This window comes from Acinonyx jubatus, chromosome B3 (assembly GCF_027475565.1).
Source record: "Acinonyx jubatus isolate Ajub_Pintada_27869175 chromosome B3, VMU_Ajub_asm_v1.0, whole genome shotgun sequence".
NCBI classification, from domain to species: domain Eukaryota; kingdom Metazoa; phylum Chordata; class Mammalia; order Carnivora; family Felidae; genus Acinonyx; species Acinonyx jubatus.
In genome coordinates this window covers 84,693,496-84,710,729 of record NC_069386.1, presented here as the reverse complement: position 1 = coordinate 84,710,729, position 17,234 = coordinate 84,693,496, and the positions used below count along the sequence as shown (strand labels likewise).

Here is a 17,234-nt window from a genome sequence, read left to right as displayed (position 1 = left end):
GTAAAGCTTCAGTTTCTTCACCTGTAAATTGATGTAATGATAATATCTACCTTAAAGGGTTATTGTGAGGATTAAATTATCTGATATATAAAAAGTGTGTGCACACTGCCTGGTACATGCCATATGTTCAATGTTAGTTTTTACTAGTTTTGTTTACTATTTGCTATATATCTTGGAAAACTGTGACCCATAAATAGGTGTTTGAAGGGGAGTTCTTAGGATTATCTGGCCCCAATTTAGTCTTATTTAATTATTTCATTGATTAATAATTGATGACTTCTTGGCGTGACTGGGTGGCTCAGTGGGTTAAGTGTCTGACTTGGGCTTAGGGCATGATCTCATGGTTTGTGAGTTCGAGCCCCACATTGGGCTCTGTGCTGACAGTTCAGAGCCTGGAGCCTGCTTCAGATTCTGTGTCCCCCCCCCCCCCTCTGCCCCTCCCCTCCTCATGTTCTCTCTCTCTCTCAAAAATAAACATTAAAAATTTTTTAAAAATTAAAAAATGTATAATAATTAATCACTTCTTAAGCCAGGTAATTGTTCCTTCCACTGTGTTTCTGTAGTACTTTTTTCACCTCATATATTTATTATTGTCATCATATTCTCTTATTTATGTTTCTTTTCTATTTCTGTTGGGAAGATTTGAAGGTCTTGATGAAATGTAAGATACATTTAAATGGATGACAACGATGATAAAGGGTCTAGAATCCATTTCTAATGGGAGTGTTTAGTCTGGAAAATAAAACATAATGAAGGATTGTACTATGAAACTTAGATTAGATTTGCATGTAACTCTAGAATGCATAATTTAGATCTGTGGGTAAGAGTTACAAAGTAGTTTAATGTAAGGGTTATAAACAATTAGAGGAATTCAACAAGAAAAAAAGAATTATTCCCTGTCACAAGAGACAGTCTCAGAAATGTCAGGAAGGAGTTAGGGGCCTATTAGGACAAGGCATCATCTTAATTTTTCTGGAGATCATCAAGATGGTTAAGTTCCTCAGGAAAGAAAAATGTTCTCATAACAAGAAAAAGAAACTTCTCATAGAAGAAAAAAAATCTAACTATTTGAAATTGTGGATGTTAATTAACTTATTGTGGTAATCATTTCACAGTATGTACATCTATTAAATCGTTATGATGTACACCTTGAACTAATACAGTGTTACTTGTCAGCTATATTGCAGTAAAACTAGGGGGAAAAGAAGAAAAAAAAGGCAATATAGAGCATGAGAGAGACTACTGCCTGTACAGACCTGAATTTACTTCTGCCTCTGGACTTTGGGAGACACTTGATGAAGGACATGACTTTCCAGCTGGTTCTTGAAAGAAAGAAAGATTGGAGCATGAGATGAGATGAAGTCTAAGGAAAGGAGTCAGTTTCTCCAGCATGAATTTTCCACTCATGGTATTTAGTAAGGTCAGCACTTTTTAGTTAATACAGGTTACATGCTGGTATCCATACATTGCTAAATTTTTACGTGTTTCTCTCGCTCTTTTTATACTTCCCTCCTGTTATTTGGCATTTACATGCTATTTTATTCCCACCCAATAAGTCAGTGAGATTAAGAATATTTTTTATTTAAAAAATTTTTTTAAAAATATTTATTCATTTTTGAGAATGAGAGAGACAGAACATGAGCAGGGGAGGGACAGAGAGAGAGAGAGGGAGACACAGAATCTGAAGCAGGCTTCAGGCTCTGAGCTGTCAGCACAGGGCCCAACAGGGGGGCTTGAACTCACGGACTGCAAGATCATGACCTGAGCCGAAGTTGGATGCTTAACCGACTGAGCCACCCAGGTGCCCCGGTGAGATTAAGAATATTAACTGAGCTGATGTTCACACACCTTACTTCACGGTAAAAGTCACACCCCTTCACGTAATCGGTCAAAAGAAAGGACCAAATAACTGAAGACGTGATTACTCCAATATGATATCCTGAAAAACCAGGGGTGCTTTTTTTCGATAATTTTAACAAGCTATATCTAGGAGCTTGTCAAAAATATTCTTGAGGGGCGCCTGGGTGGCTCAGTCGGTTAAGCGGCCGACTTCGGCTCAGGTCATGATCTCATGGTCCGTGAGTTCGAGCCCCGCGTCGGGCTCTGTGCTGATAGCTCAGAGCCTGGAGCCTGTTTCGGATTCTGTGTCTCCCTCTCTCTGACACTCCCCTGTCCATGCTCTGTCTCTCCCTGTCTCAAAAATAAATAAAACGTTAAAAAAAAATGTTCTTGAGTTCTGACAAAGTTTAAAAGTCACCTTTAAAGGGTGCATGGTCATCCTCAGTATGCCTTTTGGGTGATTCCTGAAGTCATGATGGTTAAAAGGCCTTGGCCATGACCCTCTTTGCAAAGAGAAGTGTGTATTCGGAGCCTGTATTAGCTTCAGAGTATCCTGTCCTCATTTAGCAAGTAACCTCAGTTCTTTAACACCTACCACAGCACTTTCAATTTTCCGTTTAGAGGAGGAATTCAAAGAACGATGAGGCTGGCAGTGCTTATCCCAGTTAGAATATTTTCACTCTTCAAGGTGCAGAATATGTATTTTTTCTACTGACTTATACGTGGAAAAACTTCTGTGAGTGTTCTATTATTGCAGGGCCTGCCAATGGGAATGTTGCCGCTTACTGACACCAAAAGCAACCGCTAGGTAAAACAGCCTAGCTCTGAATGTTTTCCCTTGACATTTTTTTCCCCTACAATTGAGCCAACATGCCTGGTAATGAGGCTTGAGGAATGGTAGACACATAGTGTGCAGCACCTATGCAAGGGACCAAGGGGAAGTCTTCAGATATGGTGCTCCTTGTGTGACATCAAGTAGCCTCACCTATGTCCACCTATGTGTTGCAATTTGGCAGCTGTGCTTGGTGTCCTTTGTTTCTAACTCTGGCTAAAAAATAGAGAAGACTTAAAATCAGCATTGTTTTCCCAGAGAACTAAAGGCAGTATGGATGAACATCAAATAAGTCCTCTTTGGTCATTTAAACACATCTGCCACTTTTTGCTTTTTGTAATGCATTTTATAATAGATTTTTAAGATGTTCTTTCAGATGACATTAAATGCATGTAAAATATATGCTTCTCATTAAAAGGTCTAAAGCCCAACTTGAATAAACTTGGAGGTGGTAGGTGAAGAGAGAATTTGGTCCAGTAACTTTAAAAAGTTGTTTTACTGTTTATTTATTTTTGAGAGAGAGAGAGAGAGAGAGACAGAGAGACAGAGAGCACACAAGTTGGGGAGGGGCAGAGGGAGAGGGAGACGCAGAATCTGAAGCAGGCTCCATGCTCTGAGCTTCAGCACAGACCCCAACGTGGGATTCGAACCCACAAACTGTGAGATCATGACCTCACAGTTGCTTAACCTACTGAGCCACCCAGGTGCCCCAGTCCAGTAACTTTCATATAAAAATTTCTGGTTATAAGAGGAAAGGGAAACTTCTTTTGAGTCTGGTTCATTTCATAGTCAGTTTACTTAAAAAACTTTCTTGAAGTTTTGACTTACTGAATTTAGAAGGTATAAAAACATCATACATATTATTATATTTTTGTGGTTAAGTTTTATTTTTGTGTGTGTGGTTAAGTTTTAATATAATTCTTGTAGCTTATGTGAAGTGTGTTCTTCATTTGATAGATTCACAAAAATGTTTCTTATTTCCTATTTCTAATGTCTGAATACTGAATCTCCTACCACTCATGTTGTTAGAGCATTGGTCCATTACAACTCCTTCAATAAAAGTGAGCATGTCCTCTTTTCCCTCCCTGGGTCAATGGCCCTTCTTAAATTTGAACCCCGCCTTTAAGGATGTGAGAGTTTTGTATATCAGCCAGGGCAGTGGAGCTGTCTTGTCAATGAGTAACCTGTCCAACAGCTAACATGGTGGTCGCTTCCCTTATTTCTTCTAGGCTTCTCTTACAGATCTCAAGATAGTTGAGGGAGAAAAGGTGTTTTGCTAAACAGGGTGAAAATGCATATGGTAGAACCTCAGATTCTCTCAAGCCGATTCTGAATTATTGTTTTGGATCTGACAAATGGTTTCAGTAGTAGTGATCTATTCAGTATGGAATGAGAAATTCAAAATTAGCATTTTTGTTCTTTTGGAAAAGACATATTGCTCAAGAAATTGGTGATAAATTGGTCCTTTAACATTTATTTTAGCTAAGTATATTTTTACTGTTGCCAATTAAGATTGTATTGCATTTCATACTACATGGGTTTTGACCCTTAATTCCTATAAATGTAATACCTAAATAATTCCCTCAACCTTCCCACTCTACTTCTCACTTTCCGCCCACTTACTTTTGTAGAGCCCCCCCCATTTGCCACAATGGTCTCCTCTTTTTTTGATAAATTCTTCTTTCAAGAAGGAACTGAGACTAGGAAAATCAAATAATTTATCAGACTGATAAAGTGAAGTTTTTAATATTAATCTGGGACAACAGGCATCAACCAGAACTATCCAGGAACTTATTGTCACCCTACTGGAGAACAATGCACAATAAAATCCTTATAGTTGATAACACACTATAAATTTACCTCTTAGTGAGCTGTATGAATTTTAATAGAGCTCAAAGCTTTAAGTTAAAGAAAACATTCTAGTGGGGGATTTCCAGGTATCAGTTACTAGGTAAGGAAACTATTAGAGTCAGAGTCAGAGAATGAGAGCCCTAAAATTAAATTCAGTGAAAATTAAAATTCAGTGAAAATTCAGTGAATTCTCTGCCTACATTTAAGGCGAGCCTTAGTAGTTGTCTCAATGCTTAAATGTCTTCAAAATAAGAAAAATAAGTTGGACTAGTGTCAGTAATGGAATGAATAAGTTAGTTGTGTGTTTTACGTTTTTGGAAGGGGAGAATCTACAAACACAATAGTAGTCATTTTGTTGGTGAAAATATTTATTTATTTAATAAAGCATATATGCAATCTTTAGTGGTTGGACCTTTCTTCCAGAATGACAAACTGAGAAGTTATATGTTTGGTATATTTCATGTGTCCAGTAGCTACTTTTGCTTTGTTATCCTATATTTTTATCTTGAGATCGTTCCTTGTATTTCAGCATTTAAGGAGGAGATGGCAGTATTGAGCCTCAGCTCGGACTGGATACTATTTGACGTAGCTTAACATTTTTCATAAAGAAGTATCATGTTAGCTAAATTCAGTTTCATCTCTTGGGATTTTATTTTCTACCCTCGCTTCCCTTTGTAATCCCGTATGGAGAATGAAAGAGTGCTCTAATATATGTTATATTAGATCTGTCAGACAAAGATACTATTAAATTACTTATACTCCTTTCTGCACATCTAAGAATGCCAATTTATGGGACACATAGAAACAACCTTCTTCTAAAATAAAATGAGGACCAGCTCTAAAATGCAATAGTGTGTTTACGATATGCCTGTTTTCCTAAGGCTTTGGCAGAAAGAATTAACTTGACGTTTCCAGAGCACAAAACACCTCACTGAGCCACATCTTATGGGAAATAAGCTGCTCTCTGGGAATACATTTTTTACCATTTCTCTTTTTTTGGGCAGTAGGCTACTGCTAAGAAAATGACTTTTTCTAGGGCTGATGCCCTGAAAAAAAGTTTAGATGATGGGAGGAATTGTTTACTTAGTCTCCACTCACATCCACTGTGTTGCCCGCATTCCAAGTTTCAAAAGGGATGATTCATATACCTTTTAGGTCTATGTTGAAAAACAAAATGAATAACAGTGCCCTTTTTCAATATCGAAAGCAATTTAACACTACATTTTTTAGGTTATAACCCATGAGAAAGATAGAATGCTACCACGTAACATTGTAGTAAGTTGTTTTTAAAAGAATAAGCCAAGATTAGCAAACTAGGCTGCCATGTCAAAGGATCCAAAACAGCAGTTGGAATGGCACCCAATATTACAAGTTATATTTTGAAAAGCCATCCTGCCATGCTTAAAATATGTAAAAGCAATATTTTAACACGTGAGATTATGTGGTTTCTTTGAAATCTGGGCAATTACATCACATGCAAAAGATGTGTAATTGTTTAGTTTGATTGTCATTGATAGTGGGATTTTCTTTTGTACCTTAATTTTTATATGTTTAAAATTATTGTTGAAATGTTATGTGACGAATAATTTATGGATTTAACTAAGCCAGCAAGCCTATTTGGTTTCCATTATATGTGAAGGACCCAACAACAACATCTTCATTTCATATTGTTCCGATAAATTTAATGACATTATTTTTTTTTTTTGAACCAAAAGGAAATTTCTTCTCAGCTGGATTCTTTCACTGTAGGTTTTAATCGCAAACTTTGAAAATGAGAACATAGCTATTATTTTTTATTAAAAGGATATGTTCTGGTTAGTTTGGAGAGGTCTGACTAGTAAGGGCTTCCAATAGCATGCCTAAGGACTTAAAATGTAATGGTGAAGTTAGAGAATGTAACATATGACTTTAGTACCACTATAATCTTGTGTGTGGTAAGATGCATACATGGTGAATGTATAGGCATGGTAAGGTAGTTCTTACTACTCACAAAACTCCAATTAAAAGTAGGCTCTAATTGGGGTGCCTGGGTGCCTCAGGCAGTTAAGTGTCCAACTTCAGCGCAGGTCATGATCTCACAGTTCATGGGTTCAAGCCCTGCGTTGGGCTCTGTTTTGACAGCTCAGAGCCTGGAACCTCCTTCAGATTCTGTGTCTCCCTCTCTCTCTGCCCCTCCCCCGCTTGTGCTCACTCTCTCTCTCTCTCGCTCTCTCTCTCTCTCGCTCTCTCTCTCTCGCTCTCTCTCGCTCTCTCTCTCTCTCTCTCCCCCCCCCCTCTCTTTCAAAAATAAACATTTAGAAAAAAGAAGAGTTAAAGTTTAGCTACTCTGGGTAGGACATAGGTCTGTGCATTCAGTACTAGGCTCATCCTGTGAAGTGGGTAGAAGTGGGAGGTTGTATGTTATCTGTCATGATACTTTGAAACAAAGTGTCTTATACATAATATGTGCTCACTTACTGTTTGCTGACTGGTTTAAGTTTTATGACTACCCCTGTTCAGATAATTACAACTTAAAAAAATTTTTTTTGATGTTTATTTTTGAGAGAGAGAGAGAGAGAGAGAGAGAGAATGAGAGAATGAGCAGGGTAAGAGCAGAGAGAGAGAGAGACATAGAATCCAAAACAGGCTCCAAACTCTGAATTGTCAGCACAGAGCCCAACCGGGGTTGAACTCATAAGCCACGAGATCATGACCTGAGCTGAAGTCAGACACAACCGACATAGCCATGCAGGTACCCCCCAGCTTTTTTTTTTATAGTTCATCCTTTAAAAGTCTTTTTGAACTTTCTTATCATTGTGTTAGATTGTTCTGAACAACTTCTAGTTTACATAAATAAATCTTTAATGTAAAGTTATTTAGTATGTTTTTTTACATTTATTTTTCTATTCCTAACCCTACATGGATTTCTAGGAGGTACAACTAGTGTTAGGAAAATGCTGTGCACTTGAACTGTTAGTGTTTCTACATAAAGTTAATAAGCCTTGGGGAGAGCCTTTTGAGTACTTTGGAGTTAGGGAGTAATGAGATTAAAAAATTAGCAAGTTTTCTCTCCCTTTCTTACCAGTCATTCCTGTGTCTTTCACAGAGGGGCAAGCTTTATATACTTTTGCTTAGAGATGTGTAATCCTTGATGGTTATAGAAAAAAAAAATCCCTCTTGATGTGTATTCAGTCAAATGTTCATCCACCTTCTACAAACTAGTGATGCAGAGGACGAGAACTGAAAACGGCTGTATCCTGTTTTCAATACTCCGTAGCATCAGTTTTTGGCAAACTTCAGTAGGGCCTTGGTGGGTCTACCTTCCTAGACCTGTGTTCATTATGGTGTGCTAAGAACCACCTCTTTTAGCCAGGCTTGACAGGACATAGCCCAAGGGAGAAGACTCCATAGGGTCTAGGACACTTGGTCTTGAAGAAACTCTCCTTGATTGAGTAGTCAAGGTATATATATTAGCCAAAGACTTGATGATATGCTGGTATCTGGCCATCCCGCATTTGGAGCAGGGTACTATTCTGGATAGAAATGTCATTATTTAATCTCTTTGGAGCCAGAACAATTGTTATCTTCAGCTGAAGTGCCCAGTGTGTCCAGATACATACCCAAAAGAACTCACATGACATAATTTTACCAGAATACCATAGAAACTTGATTTGAATATAAAAGGGAAGCATCAACATTCATCTTTTCTGGAAAACAAAAATGAAACAAATATTCCCCCCAATAAAGTGACATTAGGTTGTTCTACACTTCCTCACAGCTACTTTCTTCCATATGCTGCTAATTAGAATGAGGCTTTATGATACATTGATGATGTGAAGTTAAACAGATAATTCATTAACTCTTAAAAATAGCATGTTTTATTAGAACAACCTCAGAGGACCATCAAAGAAAATGCTATAAGTATTGCACACCAACAAATAATAGTGTCTAGTGAAATTATTGTGTTTAAAAAATTTTTTTTTAATTTTTTTACTTTCTAAGTTTCTGATATACTTGGTCTGTTTTGAAAACAAACACATTTAATTATTTCCATCTCTTAACTATGCCTAGTGAGTCCAGTTTTTAGTTGTTGTACAAATAAATTGGTCCTCATTGCATTTCTTTCTTTCAAACATCATTTCAAATTAGGGCTTAATGTGGTTTGAACATTTTGCCAGAATAGTCATCCTACTTTTGTCTGAGGGTGGTTGATTACATCTATCTTTTTAGCTTACAAATGCCAATATAATTAGAAGAGTGCAAACTCAACCCTGAGACCATTTGTCATCACACATTGATTGTAACTGTATGTTTTATTTTGATATTGTAGGAGGAAAAGCAAACAATTAAAAGTCTAAAGAAAATGAAGATATGCTAAACATTTTTATTACATCATTGTTTTTAACCAACTTTTCCCTACCACTTTTAATGTTTAATTACCTGTATTATTAAAATATATATAAATACTATTTCATGTTGGACTCAAAACTAGCTTTCAAATATCTTAGTAGCAAATATACAAACAGGTATAAAATATATAGAATGGAGGAGAATTTAGCATTATTATTTCAAAGTGTAAGTTTTAATAATTCACAGTGTATGATATTCTCCAAATAACTAGAGAAAAGGCTCTGAGGAAATAAGGCAATCTCAATGATAAAATAAAATGTAAGTGGGTTGTGCCTACATATATGCAGTGTACTGTGTCCGTGCTTGCCCCATTTGTATACACAATCTTTGTAATCCACGCTATTACTCTGTATTTTATTGCCATGAGGATGGAATTAGAGTGAAGAGACCAAAAATTATTGATCAGTTATATCCCAAATCCATCCCTCTAAATGAAATGGCAAGGTAGAGATGTTTGTGTGATAGGAAAAAAAAAAGGTGTATTTTTAAGCTTCATATACTTGGAAACTAGTAGACAGCCATAGCTAATATGAGTATGGTGAATGATTTCAACCTTCTGATGAAATTTCTTTTGGCCTGTTGAAATCTGACCTATCCCAAGTGTCTGTGGAAACCCTCAGAATCACTCTATGAATCTTTCTTAGTGGATTTGACATTTTAAGAGCTGAGCTGAGGATTTTAACCCTCATAACATCAAGGCAGAAGCACTTTTTGGGTGTTGTCTCTTTGCATCTATCTCTATATTACTGTTTCCATTTTTTAATCATTGATAAGGTAAAGGAGCTTATGTTAATTAGAATATAATCTAAGCTGCTATAATAAAAAGACCCTAAAATACACTAACTCCAAAAAGAAGGAGGGAAACCAGAGTGTCTGTTCCATAAGATCAAGGAATAGGTTATTTCTATTTTCCTCTGGTTTCCCTACAGTGTGGTCCCCATCTACATAGTAAAATCTGGATTATCACCACTGTATGCTCATTTCAGCCTGAATTGGTGGTAGAGTGGTCTAAGTCGGGAGGGGAAGCAACTTCCTTAATAAAGAAATTACCTGAAATTCCTTACATCACTTCCTTTCGCTGAAACTTAGTCATATGGCCATGCCTAGTTGCAGAAGATTCTGGGAAGTATAGTTGGGGATGAGCAATTATGTGTCCAGCTAAAAGTAAGTGGTAATGGTGGGATGTTCTATTACCAAAAGGAAGAAAGAGGAGAATGAACACTGGGAGGACAATTATTGGTCTCTGCCAAAGTAGTCTCTGACAGTTTTGATCTCTAATTCAAATTTATGATTTTCCTTATTTCTTCTCCTCTTTTCTCTTCTTTCTCTTTCTTTAGTTTTACTCTTCTTTGCTTATTGCCTCCTCTCTCTTATTGTGTACTTATAGTCATGGCAATGCTAATATTCAGTCTAAATACCCAGTGTTCACAGTGGCCTATGCCTTACAGAGGAGCCTGTGGTCTTTCTTTGGGCCTGCAAACTATAGGTTAACTTTTTTATTCTGTGAAATATATTGCCCCCATCACTTTTAATCCTTTTTGGAACAAGGTAAAATATAATTAAAGGAGATAGAGAGGAAGGGAAGCAGAGAGAGAGAGAGAAAGAGAGAGAGAGAAAGAGGAAGAAGGAGAGAGAAAGAGGGGAGAATAAAGAAAGGAAGGAAGGATATAGAAACATGTTAAATGAAAGAATAAACAAATTTTTTTTTCTATCTCAGTATTTGTCCTCAAATTTGTTTCAAATTTCCACCTCATCAAACATTCAGGTTTTCCATTAGAAAAATCTTTCCTGAATGCAAAATAGTAGCAATTTGCTTTGTAAATTCAACTTAGTATTATCTCAAACTGCCTCATAATAACAGACTTAATTTTGTTTTATTTTGGATTTCATCTTTGAATAGATTGTAATTCGTTTCTTTAAGGGATGTTTGACAGAGAATTATTATGTACAAGAGAAAATGTTCAGGAGGCAACCTATACTTTCAACATAATTTGGCTGTCTTTGAGGAGAGTGAACTGATACAGATAAGAGATCGGACATTCATTAAAATAAAATTATTCTTTCTAATAGACTCTAAAATTTGACTTCTTTGGCTTTTCTTTCTTTTTTTTACATTATTTATTTATTTTGAGAGAAAGAGAGACCGTGTGCACATGTGCAAATGGGAGAGGGGCAGAGAGGGAGAGAGAGACTCCCAAGCAGCTTCCATGCTCTGCGTGGCACCCAACATGGGGCTTGATCTCACAATGGTGAGATCATGACCTAAGCCAAAATTGAGAGTTGGATGCTTAGGCAACTGAGCTAGCCAGGCACCCCCGCCTTGACATTTCAAACCAGAAACGAGTGATAGTTAAGAGAAAAGGTGTTCTCTAAGAAAGGCCTCCAGTAGCCAGAATCTAGAATCACTTAGAGATGGCCATCATTTTGTTTCTTCTCAATCTTTCTCTTAAACTCTTTTCTAGACCTTCAGACAGTTCACTATCAGTTTTTAAAAACCAACATCTGCTTTATTTATTGTCTTTGTCATGCACATGGAGTCATAGAAAGGACCTTAGAGATTCTAAAGCTTCATGGTTTGCAGTCTGAATTGGGGAGAGTAGACAGGAAAGTGATTGATGAAGCTTAGATTTTCTATCCTCTTTTCCACCAGAAAGCAGGTTCACTCTTATCATTTTAACAGGTAGGGTTCATTAGTAAGATTTGTTGGCAAAAAGCGTTCTTATCCTAACAAAAGTTTAGAAGCCTTCCGTTGAACCTAGCTTCCTTAATTTGTAGATGAAAATACTAAGGCTTGCTGAGAAGTGATTTTTCAAAGATATCAAGGCAGAGCCCTCACCCCTGGGCTGGATATCTCACCACTACTCTGTGCACTAGCTCCAAAGCATTCTTATATTAAAAATTTGTCATTGTTATTAAAAACAATGAGTTGTTTTCTTTTTTGGAATTATATAGTGAGGTTTGGCAAAAAAATGGAAAACCAAGTTCCTCCAGCAGTTTATAGTCTCTTCAAAAATCAAGTAATATGTACAGGTGTTAGTTCAAACAAGCTGTTGCTCCATTGTGAATATTATATTATCAATTATTATATTGATAATATTATATATCAATATCAATTACTGATAAACAGTTGTCTGGGAGTGAAATATTTTCATTGCCATGGATTTAACTGACAATGATTGAGCACAATATGGTGGGGCCCCTTATATAACTGAATAATGGTGCCCGGAGCTTGTGTGGATGGAGTTGACCCCAGCTCAGCACAGAAGCTGGACTGGAGAGAAATGGGTTACGAGTGACACCTTCATCTTCTGTACTGAGCTCTTCACTCCAAGCAAGTTCTGCCTTTCTTGTATCTTTATCATAACTTGTTTGTGTACATGCTGTGCTTTTGATTCCAAGAAATAAAAAATGATGATTCTGGCATGCTTAGAAGAGCCTGTGTATTTCAAGTGGATGTGCTTAATACTCCAGAATCGCATCATACTCACCTGTTCCCTGTAAGCCTATTAGGTAATTTTGGTAAATGTGAAAGTTGCCTTCATCCTGCTATTTAGTATCTTATTTTACATTTAGTAATGAAGCAAATTCTCTGGAGACTAGTTTTCTGGCTAACTAATACCTTTGCAAACCAATATAACCTCTTAACATAAAACATAAGTAATAGAAGTTCAGAGGAAATGAGCTCTTGGATTCCCTAGAGCATGGTTAGAAAGTCTGATGTAGTGTTCACAAGCTATTGTTTTACAGGAGTTATACAATTTTTTTTCCCACAAGTATGAAAACGTTCTTCATGGAAAGCACAGGTCCACTTAAAGTCAGAAGTTCTGGTTCTTGGAATACTATGATGTTATAAAGAATACTCAAAATATTTTCATAACATTATAATAGTTTACTTTCATTGTATACATTTAAGCTGTTTTGGTTTTAGACATTCAGTGTAAATAGTTTTCAAACCTATGAGAAATCTGACAAAATATGATTTATGTTTCTGTTTTTATTTTCTTTTTCAAAGACTTCAGATCATCTATAAAAAAGGGATTCATCAACTATATGGCATTTTCATAATGCAAACAAGTTGTGAACTGAAGGTATAATCCTTACCATTATTTCCCATTCTGAGAGATGCCTCAGGAACGACAACAAAACCCAGGCCTGTGAAAGCCAAGTGACTTGCTTATTCTTGGGCAGTTAATTAGAGGTAGAGCTAAGGCTGGCACATAGGTCCTCTGACTGTATGACATCATCTACTTTCACAACTGCTCTTTATGACAGATGAAGATAAAAAGATTTTGGAAAAAGCCAGAATTTTATTTATATATTTTGGCTTTGTATTTCACATTCTAATGACTAACAGATCAAGATATTACGGGAATGCAACAAAGGTGACACTTACGTTTTTATAAACCAAGAGGTTTATTCCTCCCACCCTCCCTCCCTCCCTCCATTCCTTTCTTCCTCCTCGGCTTCCCACCTTTGTTTCCTTTCTTGGTCCTTTTTTGTGTTTGATGAGAGGTTTATTGCTTAATTGAAGTGGAGTTCATTGTTATGGTGATGTTTTTCCCCCAGGCAAGATAGACTCATCCCCCACCAAGATCTCTTTGTCTCATTCTGAAGCATTTCTTCAGTTCCTCAGTCACATGATATATTTACATCACATGATATACCTACAAAGCTGTGAATTTCATAGGAATCAACAGATTGAAATTTCTTGATTTATAGAGGAGGAAACCAAGACCCAAACTTTGCTTTTGCATATAGGGAAAATTTTTAACAGAAAAATTTAATGCAATGAACATACTAGATTTCTTCCCTTCGTTTCTTTTTTTTTCTTTATGTTTTAATTTATTTATTTAGACAGAGACAGAACATGAGTGGGGAGGGGCAGAGAGAAAGGGAGACACAGAATCCAAATCAGGCTCCAGGCTCTGAGCTTTCAGCACAGAGCCTGACACTGGGCTTGAACCCATGAACCGTGAGATCATGACCTGAGCCGAAGTTGGATGCTTAACTGACTGAGCCACCCAGGCACCGCTCTTCCCTATTTTCAACCAAAGAGATGAAGACATTTCGTGAGATGATAAACTAAAGAGAACTAAAGGAAGTGATGGACTGATATAATGGCCGATATGTCAGAAATTTGTGTGAGGGAGTGAATGGATGGAAAGTAGGGAACAAAAAGTGAGAACTGAGGAAAGATACAAAAAGATAAGGATATAATACTTTTGCCCATTTTAGATGTTCTTCCTTCTCCCCTTTTTATGAATTTTCATACCAAAAAGCCAGAATACAAAGAGATTCACACACACACACACACACACACACACACACACACACACACACACACAGATACACCCCATGATAGAGCTTACACCTTTTAAATCTCAATATATAGGTGATTTTCTTGAATTTCAACTCATTGCTGTAACAGCAGTATCTCAATATTTTGAGATATCTCAATATCTCTTTTTCTTTTGTAAAATGAATCCATGGCTTTTTTTTCCTGATGTTACTTAGCAGTACTAGCCTTCTAAACTTCCTTTTTAATAACAAAACAGTTTATTCTTTTTATTCTGCTCATTTTTCTTGCTTATGTGGAAATAATGAGTCAACCATAAAGTGGATATTATATAATGAAATTAGCAAAGCTTTCTTTTCAAGTTTCTTGACATAGTTTCTGGTTCAGTAATGATGGTTAAGAATGGCTCAATGATTTGTTTGTATTCTATCTGACACCAAGGTTTCTATCACAAATGTTTGTTCTCTAAGAATGAAAAAGGCATTATGAGTCCATTAACAAAGTAAATCATCCACCTTCAGGTGCTGCACATGATGGGAGCCCAGCATTTGGGAGTTCCCTATGCAGCTATCAGACATTTGCAATATTTCAAAATATCTTACATCTATGTTTTCTGCATAATGCCACAGTATTGTCATCTTGGGAGGCAGAAAGAGAGCAAAAATTAATACTCTCATTTTATAAATAGAGAAATTCATGGATAACAAGGCTTAAGAGCCTCACCCCTGGTGGTAGAGTAGGGCCTTTCTAACAGGTTGACCATATAATTTATTGCCCAAACTTGGACACTATTGACAATGACAAGGGATACTGTTAGTAATTACACTGGGACAATAAGTATGAATTTGGACTGCCCCTGGGAAACCAAGACCTGTTGGTTTCCTGTTGGTCGCTTTTACTAGGATCCACAACTGCTTCTCACATATTCCCATTTCTCTGTGGTTTTCAGACTTCCCCTTTTATTCTTGCTAAGTATATATGAATACATATAATAGTAGTAGGAGAGGGAATGACTTCGTATGAATCCTGGAAATCTCACTCAGTAGTTGTGAGCTCTTGGGCACACGTCAGGAACTTTAACCTCTCTGCTTCAGTTTCTTTCTTAGTAAAATGGGGATGATAATAATAATACTTACATTATAGGGATGTTATATGTATTGAATGAGTAAAATTCTTGGAATAGTGTCTAGCACTTAATAGGCACTATATGTACTTGATAAATAAAAATATGAATATTGACCCTGATAACTACTTTTTAAAAGGAAAAGTTAAAAGCTATTTATCTAAGAACATTCTTTTCATTTCCAGAGCACATTTCCAGAATCAGTTCTTGGGACATTGTCTACTTTTTGATATACTTTGAATATCTGTGTCTGAGATTACTAATGATGTGCTGGTGCTATTGAGTGACAATGATCTTATTGTTGTTTTAGTATCTGGCACTATTAATGTCTACATGGTAAGAGAGCATTAGCAAGCGAATTCCATCTTGGAGCATTTTGGATTTGTGATGAAATAGGACTTCATCATAACAGTCTAGCAATTTTTGACTTCTAATGGAATTCTATTCTATTCTACTCTACTAGTAGACCTTTGTGTCTTTTGTAATGATAAGTAATCTGTGTTATGCTTGAGATCACTTGGTTTCTTCATCTTAAAACTTCAGGGTATCTGTTTTGTTTTGTTTTGTTTTGTTTTGTTTTTTCCTTTTGGAATGGAGAGCTTGACTTATTCCCACACTGACCCTCGACTCGCCTTGTTCTTTCTTAAAACTAAAAATAGAATAAAAAAGCATAGTCTCAAGGTGGAAAACATGCAGAAAAGCAATTCCCCCGTAGTTTGCATTGTGGTGATTTGACTCTGAGAAAAAAGGCCCATACCTTTAGCCCCACCACAGCATGTTATTCTTCTATTTTGTATTCATGATCAGACACCTCACTTCCTTTTAGTCCTTTAGGCTTTTACTTTTTCAGTCAGACCACCTCTGACTAAAGTCATTGCTGATTTGATGTTCAGAAAACTGAGAGGTTCATTATCTGTTTTATTTGGTGCATGAGTGATTCCAAATCTAACTCTTTCCTATGCTTCAGTGTTTGGCCTTATTCTCCATTATTTGGCTAACATGGTGACGTACACTTCTGAACTTTTTATTTGATCTCTCTTCCATCCCCTGCCTTTAACCACCACTCTTTTTAATATTTCTCCAGCCTTCCCATTGACAACAATGCCACAGCTAGAGGAGGTAAAAGAGCAGGAAATCCTAAAGAACTGGGCAAATTCCAAGAAGAAAAAGCTACACATGTATTACAATTTTTTATACTTTAAAAACAAAGTAAATTTCTAGTCCTAATTGCTATAATTCATACATATAATAAAGTTATATTGTTTTCCAGTAATTTAATATTAAAACAATTTTTTTAAGTTTATTTATTTTGAGAGAGACAGAGATAGCACAAGTGGAGGAGGGACAGAGAGAGAGGGAGGGAGAGAGAATCCCAAGTAGGCTCTGCACTGTCAGTAGCTGGGAGGGAATGGCTCAAACCCACAAAACTGTGATATCATGACCTGAGCCAAAACCAAGAGTCGGACACTTAACTGACTGAGCCACCCAGGCGTACCCCCCCAATAATTTAATATTTAAACAGTACATTAAAATTTTTCAATTTTTATATCTATTATCTTAACTGATACATTATTATGTTTGTGAAACAGATATTTTCATTGTCCTTATTTTACAAATGAGGAAACCAAAATGTGAGGAAATTCAGATAAGGCATTTAACACAGTCAATAAAGTCAAAAGTCAAAAGTCAAATACTATTGATGATAAAGAAGAAAATAAAAATCAGTCATAGGTCATTTCATTACTCAGATATAAGCACTGTTAACATTTTAGCACATTGTCTTCTTTTGCTATTTCTATACATATGTGGATGTTTGTATAAAAAATTTAAATGCATAATTTAACATAATTAAATGCATTTCTGTATTCTGTTTTTTAAAATTATTATAATGTAAAATCCATTGC

The 17,234-nt window shown here is 36.3% G+C and overlaps 1 protein-coding gene across 11 annotated transcripts in view; it reads left to right on the top strand.

The window, feature by feature from the left end:
- Positions 1 to 17,234, top strand: part of SLC25A21 (solute carrier family 25 member 21) — a 485,208-nt gene that overhangs the window by 41,321 nt on the left and 426,653 nt on the right. The window lies entirely within an intron of this gene.